We start from the raw sequence: 8,047 nt of genomic DNA, 5'->3' as shown, positions 1-8,047 counted from the left end.
ACACTGAGAGACCCATTTTCCTGATCTTTCACCCAGTTGGCTGAGAGTCAGCCTCCAGGGGTCAACTTAGGTGTCATTGCCTCTGATCCTCCAAGTCAGAGGTAGGAACCTTCCTCTGAACTCCTGGGCCCCGTGCCAGCTCTCTCAGAGCAAGTACTGCATCTATAACTGTCTATTCATGATTGTATGAGTCAGTCCCAACAGAAGAGATGATCCTCTCAAAACAGGACAATGTAGAAAATATTGCTTGGGTTAATATTGCCAGGTAACAAAGAATCCCAAAACTTAGTGACTCAACATAACAACACAGTTTTATAATCTCTTTTGATTCTAGGGGTTGACCAGGCTCAGCTGGCAATTCTTCCACTCTACATGTTGTCACCTGGAACTGCAGTCATCTGAAGGTTCGGCTGGGCTGGATGTCCAGGTGGCTCACTCACATGGCTGGCGGCTGCAAGCTCAGCTGGGCCTGTTGACCAGAGCACAGAAGCTCTCCAACCTGTGGCATCTCCATGCAACTTGGGGTTCTCACAGCCTGGCAGCTAGGTTCTAACTGAGAGAGTCCCAAGCATGTGGAAGCAGAAGCTGCAGGTCTCTACAGGTCCAGCCTTAGATGATACACAGCATCACTTCTACCACATTCCACTGAGCAAAGAGGTTCACAAGGCCAGCCCTGATTCAGTGGGAAGAGAAACAGACTCTACCTCTTGATAGGAGGAATAGCTGGAATTTACAGCTTACCTTTTTTTTTTTAATTGAAATACATTTGACATATAACATTATGTACATTTAAAGTGCACAAGCTATTAGTTTGATACATTTATATTTAGTAATATGATTACCATTGTAGGGATAATTAACACCTCTATCACATCACATAATTGTCATTTCCTTTTAGTGGTTAGAATAAGTTCTAGTCTCTTAGCAAGTTTGATGATGATAATACAATATTGTTGTCTACAGAGTCATTATCCTGTGCATTAGATCCCTAAGACTCACTACAAGTTTGTACCCTTAAACAGCATCTGTTGTATCCCCCCAACCACCATCCCCTGGTAACCACCATTTGACTCTGCTTTTATGAATTTGGCTTTTTTAGATTCCACATATAAGTGACATCATGCAGTATTTGTCTTTCTCCCTCTGACTTACCTCACTGAGTATAATGCCTTCCAGGTCTTTAATCCACTACAAGTGTTTGTTTACAAAAGGGCTAGTGACAAAGGTGTAGGTGCAGGGGAGCCATGTAGGATAGTGTGTCACCTGGGGTTAGTGGTTGCAAGGAAAGAGATTTGCGTGGAAATGGCTGCCTCACAAAGAAAAGTGACTTTCAGTTGACGGCCATCGCCAGCCCAAGGCACAGGAATAAATACCCTGGCTTCCGTCGCCTTCCTTTCTCCAATCTCCTACCAGGGCTCCCCCTTGGCCAAACCCAACCAGAAGCCGGATGGCTGCGAGCCCATTGAGGTAATCTACAAAGCCCAGCTTCCTGGGGAAAAAGAGGGGTGGAGAGTGGATCTGGGGGGACAGACAGAGATTCAGCATATGTGTCCACCTTCCCTACCAGACTGTAAACCCCTAGGAGACCAGCACATTTAATCAGTCAGGTGAGGCCGGGCTGTGTTTGCAGAAACACACAAGCCTTGACACTTAGTTGCATAAAAGAGTGAAGTTTCTTTCTTGTTCATGCATATGTACCTCGTGGGTCTCTGCTCACCGTGGTCACCCAGGCACTCAGAGACCCAGAAGGTCCCAAGGCTGGCAGGGAAGCCACCATTTTGCACAGTACCACAGGGAAGAAAGCACGGGAGGGCCTCTTGACAACCATGGAATCTTTCTCCTGGAAGTGACACCGATCACTCCCACTGCAACTCACTGGCCAGGAGTGGTCACCCACCTTCCCACAAAGAGACTGATGTGCAATCCTACCACACGTCCAGAAGGCAGCAAGCTGGAAATATTGGGTCAACAGCACTAACGTCCTGTTCTTGTTTGCATCCCTGGCCCCTAGTGCAGCACCCTGGTAATGTTTGTCAACTGACTAAATGACTATCATAGCAGGACCATTCTCCTGTTGGTGGCAGAGAATAGAAGGGTGAGAATAATCCACTGGGCTACTTGTCCCCCAAAGTGACCTTCAGGTAGAAAAAATATGACAGTAAAACGATTACAAGAAAATGCATAAATAGCCATTGTTCACTTACTCATTCGACATGCATAGTGAGTGCCTAGAAGTTTCCAGATTCCCATGGATTCTGGTATTTGGACAGGAAAGGGCTCTGTATCACTCAACTTTTTGTTTGCAAGCAATAGAAACTGGCTCTGGTTAATTAAGCAGTAAATGTGTTTGGTCAAAAGTTATTGGAGGAGTTTTGTAATCGTCTGTACCCAATGGGGCCCAGAGAGGTGAAGCTGGGTCTCCCAGGGCAGGGGCACTGGGAAGGGGACACGCCAGAGGAAGGCCCGCCCTGAGCCTGTTCTGGTTTCCCCCTTGCATGGCATCTGCCCAGCTGGCAATGGATACATTTCCTCTGCTCTGTCCTCTTTCTTCTCCCCCAGCTCCTGGTTTCTTCCTCTGCCCTGACTCACTTTCATCCCTGCCTGCCCCCATTACATAACTGTCCCCTGTTATGTAACCCAAGTCACCCCAGGCTCCCACTTCAGCCTTGCCTGTCAGGTACAATCCTTCACAGTTGGCTGGGCCAAACCCTCAAGAGGAATGCGAAGAGAGGGAGGAGGAGGAGGGAGGGGGAACGGGAGAGGAAGAGGCCATTCCTCATCCCAGCAGGGGCTGGACGAGGCTCCCTGGGAGGAAGGAGCTCTGGAGGGTCCTGTTCTACACATGAAGCCCTTGGCCCATGGCCTGCTGTCAGGGGATGCAAGCTGGTTTTCTGTGCCTCAACTTCCACTTCTGTAAAATGGGGATAGAGATATAGTTAATAATACTGTATTGCATACTTGAAATTTGCTGAAAGAATATATCTTAAGTGATTTGACCACACCCCCCCCAAAAAAAGAAATAACTTTGTAAGGTGATAGAGTATTAATTTGCTTAACTGTGGTAACGTTTCATAATGTATACATATATCAAATCATGTCATATGCCTCAAATACAATTTTTATTTGCCAATTATACCTCAAAAAAGCTAGAAAAACATTTTGATAAAGTTAAATGCGGATATATTTTACCTCATGGGATTATCACAGGATTGGAAAAGTTTATATATATATATAATTTAGAACAGTGCCTGGCACTCCATAAATACTAAAGAACTATTTGCAGGACTTCCCTGGCAGCCCAGTGGTTAAGATTCCACGCTTCCAAGGGAAGGAGTGCAAGTTTGATCCCTGGTGGGGAGACTAAGATCCCACACGCCACACAATGCAGCCAAAAAATAAATAAATAAATATATTTTTTAAAAAAAACAGCTTTAAAAAATAAATAACTATTTGCTTTGTTTTGGTGAGATGGATTCTAAATGTGTGTCTTGATCAGTTGTTCTCAAACTTTATGTTCTTGGAACCCCTTTACACTCTTAAAATTGATAGAAGACCTCAAAGAGCTTTTGTTTAGGTACGTTATACCTACCAATATTTACCATATTTTAAATTAAAGCCAAGCAATTTTTTAAAATGTTTATTCATTCATCTAAAATTAATAATAATAAACTCATCACCAGTTAACGCAAAATCTTTTTACCAAAATTACCCCTCGATTTCCCAAAACAAAAAGCACTAGTGAAAGCATAGTGATATTTTACATTTTTGAAAATCTCTGTTATGTCTGACTTAATAGAAGGCAGCTAGCTGTATGCCACATCTGCCAATGCATTCAACCTGTTGCAATATCACGTGTCTTGAAGATGCTAGAAAATTTCACTGTATACTCATGAAAGAATGATAGTGAAAAGGACAAATAAGACCTTTGTACTATTATGAAAACAGTTTTGATCTGGCAGACCCCCTGAGAGGTTCCCTGGAACACACTTTCGGAAAAACCTGGTACATTGAGGAGAGGAAGAGGGCAGAGAAAACAGGCATATTTTCATGTCTTCACCCAATTTGTGAAGCCCTACTTGGCACCAACTCCATCCAGGCAATGATGCAAAGCCCTTGACAGGTATCAGCTCAGTTACTGCTCATTTAACTCTGATGGGTGGGGCCTGTTATGATCACCCTCCACTGCACAGATGCAGAAACCAGCCTAGACACAGAGACACTAAGTGACTTTTCCAAGATTGCACAGTGATCTGGATATTCAGTGCCCAGTATTTCTGACTCAAGAGCTCCTGCTCTTAAACTCGGAGTTCTAATGTTTCCTCCCACCCAGCTTAGGCCACTTCTGGCCAATGAAATGTAAGGGGAAGTCCAGAGCTGACAGGAGATGGGGAAAGGGGTAGTTCTAGGAATGATTTCCTTCCTGGTTAACAGGAAGCTCATAAGGAGAGTTCTCTTCCCTGAACCCCTCTTTCCTACATTTTGAGAGAATCAGGTGAAGACTTGATGGTGCTGTGGCAACCATCTTGTGACCATGAGGTGCCAACCTGAGGATGGCAGAACAGAAGGCTGGAAAGAGTCTGGGCCCTTGTTGACATTGTTGAGCCATGAACCAACGGTGAGATCACTCACATCCCAACTTACTGTTGTGTGATAACAAGAATCCCTATTGTTTAGGCCATTTTTTGTTCTGTTACTTGAATATTGCCTAACCTACAGCTTTGGGGACATTTGGAGCATGCCCCCATGCTGGCTTCACAGGGAACCACAGGGGCCATGATGAGACTATTCCAAGTAATTTGTGGACCACAGACAAGGACCTGTGGGAGCCAATGCAGGAAAGAAATAGCAAGTGGCTGCCACATGGTGATGGCAGTTGACACCCTGGTTTGTGGACACCTGTGAGGCACCCCGATGGGGACTCTGGAAATAACTGAGGAACACTTTGCAAGAGTGACTGAATCTTCTAACACATAATGGGCGGCATAAGTTACACTGAGGCAAGAAAGAGTGTGATGATCGATTAGTGATGTCTGTCACAGGCACAGACCCGTAGAGTGGTAGCAATGATGCGTCCCACACTTGCTTACTCCGGGCTGCTCACTCCAAAAATGCATCCAGAGATGACAATGGCCTGAAGTGTCCCTCACTCCCACTCTGGAGGGAAAGTCAAGTTCTGGAGTCTCTGGGGAAGCTGAACCCCCAAGCAAGGGCTCCCAGAGCTCCATTAACTGGAGGCACTCCCCCATGCCTTGGACTAACCACCTCTCACACTCTAGTGAAACAGTCGGCCTCCTCAGCTGGCCTGGAGCTCCCTGAAGCAGGATCCACCTCGTGTCCATCTGTGAACCACAACGGGATCGGGCACAGAGCCTGGCACTTAGCAGATACCCAAGGAACATGTTAGTGATGCCATCAAGGTCTTATATTCAGGCAGTCACCTGTCTGAGACAATTAGAGGGGTACTGAAATTATCCTATCAGATGCCTGAATCCCCATCATTCAAGTTCACTTCTCCATGGAGTTAAGTTGATGTTTCCAGAAATTTCACCTGTGAGGTAGTGCAGTGAATGGGAAGAGCCTGAGTAGCCAGGTTCACATCTTGCCTCTGCTCACTTACCAGCCATGAGACTTCAGACAAGTCATTCAACCTTTCCAAGACTCAATTTTGTCACAGCAAGATACTGATATCTACCTCTGAAGGTTCCATGGTTAGAACAAGATGATCCACAGAAATGGACTTGGCAATTCCAGAGTCCTGAGCAGCACCTTCATTTGGAAGATGATCTATTTGGCAGAGAAAAGAGGTTTGGATACAGAATAGACATACTTCAAAGGGGAAAGCAAGGCTGGAATTTAATTATTCGCTTAGTCAACAAATATCTGTTGAACTGGGCACGGGATACAAGGATGAACAACAGACACGGTTTTCATTGAGCTTAGAGCCTCTAGTCACATGAGTAAATAAAACTGAAAGTTCAGTTCCACAGTCATACTAATCACATATAAAGTGTTCAATAGCCACATATCGCTGGTGACTACCATACTGGACGGTGCAGATAGAGAACACTTCCATCATTGTGGAAAGTTCTTATTGGGACAGCACTGAGATACAGTCTAGCGGGGAGACAGACACTAAAAAACGAGCCACACAAACACCTAATTACACATCGTGACATTTGTCAGTAGAAAAGCCGCAGGCAGTGCTCTAATCATTTTTCAGTTGAGAAGTAGAGCCAGGGAAGCCATTAGCTTGAAGTGGATGGAGTATTTGAGAGGTGACATAGCTCCTGGCACCTCCTAGAGCTGTTCCCTCCAGGGCTGGAAACCGGGAGAGCACTCCGGGGACATGAGGCTTGTCTATGATGATATCTGACCTTGCAGCAAATGACACTAGTTTAGCCACTGGTTGAGAGGAAGGGCCTGGGTTGAATCCTAGCTCTGCCAACTGTATGACTGTGGCGGGTAATTAACCCCCCTGGGCCTCAGTGTCTCCATCTGTAACATGGATGAACAACAGTATCTGGCATAGAGGGTTGCTGGGAGGATTAAATACTTTGAAGAATATAAAGCCCTTAGAAGAGCTCCTGGCCCACAGTGAGTACTACATAAGTTATCATGATGATGGTGACGGGTCCTTGGGACCTTGAACTTTGTGGGGGAGGCGGGGGGAGATGCATCTGCTACTCAATAGCCTCCTTCATTTTCACCCTTTGCTTCCCAAAGTATCATCACTCAAAGCTAAACCGATCATCACCGTCAGGGTCCCTCTGTAAAATAAGCCAGGAAAGAGAATATAACCATGATTGTAATATTAACCAAACTCACACTAACAGTTTTCCATGCCAGGCTCTGTGTGAAGCCCTTTACAGATATTATGTGTTGTTTTTTGTTTTTTGTTTATTTGTTTGGCCACACAGTGAGGCTTGTGGGATTTTAGTTCCCTGACCAGGGATCGAACCCGAGCCCTTGGCAGTGAGAGCGCAGGGTCCTAACCACTGGACCACCAGGGAATTCTCTGTATTATGTGTTTAATCTTTACAATAACCCCAATAGGCATGTACTACTACAATTATCTCCATTTTGCATGTGAGGAAATTGAGGCTTAGAAAGTTGAACTTGCCCACGTTTACAGAGGGAAAGAAAAGGATCTTGGCGTCAGTTCCACTAAATACCACCAGGTGGCAGTGCCCATCCATTTTCCAGTCCCCCAGTCCGGCGGGAACACTGAGGAAGGGTCCTCTCGCAAACATTTAAAGATTGCCTACTGAGTGCCAGGCACTGTTCTAGGCGCTGAGGATACGTCTGCCGATGAAACCGGGATAGTTTTCTGTTTTCGTGCTTCTTCTCCTCCATTTTTCCTTAAAATTAACATAAAATATTTGAAGAGATGCGTGCCCAAAGGATACGTGGCCTGCCTGGGAGAAAACCGGCTTGGCTCGGGGCGGGGGGGGGGGGGGGAGAGGATACTGGGAGGCTGGAGGTTGGCGGGAAGGGGTGAGAATATCTGAAAGGTCCGGAGACCCCAAAGATCAGGGCCTAGAAATATGCCCAGAAGGGAGTGTTATTCCGCAACCCATCTTCCTGCCTCCCCACCCCGCTTCCTCCACGCAGAGAAGTGGGGAACAGGGGTCATCTCCCTGTCCTGTCTTGTACGGCCGGGATGGGGTGGGAGGGTCTTACCCACACCACAAGTGGGGGGGTTCTTCAAAGTTCTGGGGTTTTTTTGGGGGGGAGGGGGCGACCTGGAGGAGCCGGTCAGAAGCTGGAGCGCAGCCCCCAGGCCCGGTCGAGGCAAAGCCGACATCGGACAGCCGGGGGGACTAGGAGCCAGACTCAGTGTCGAGGTACAAGGCGGCCCGGACCCCTTCCTTCAAGCGGGTCCCGCGGCTGCCCCGTGGGCGCGCCTGCAGCCTGTGTCCTGAGCGTCTGCGGAGCGCCAAGCCGGTGGCCCCGGGCCTCCGAAGGTGTGAGCGGGAAGGTCGTGGATGTGTGTGGATGTGGATGATGTGTGGGGCGACGGTGATGGGATACTGCGTGCAGAGCCACG

Source organism: Balaenoptera musculus, chromosome 15 (assembly GCF_009873245.2).
Source record: "Balaenoptera musculus isolate JJ_BM4_2016_0621 chromosome 15, mBalMus1.pri.v3, whole genome shotgun sequence".
Taxonomy (NCBI): Eukaryota; Metazoa; Chordata; class Mammalia; order Artiodactyla; family Balaenopteridae; genus Balaenoptera; species Balaenoptera musculus.
This window is presented reverse-complemented; position numbering follows the sequence as displayed.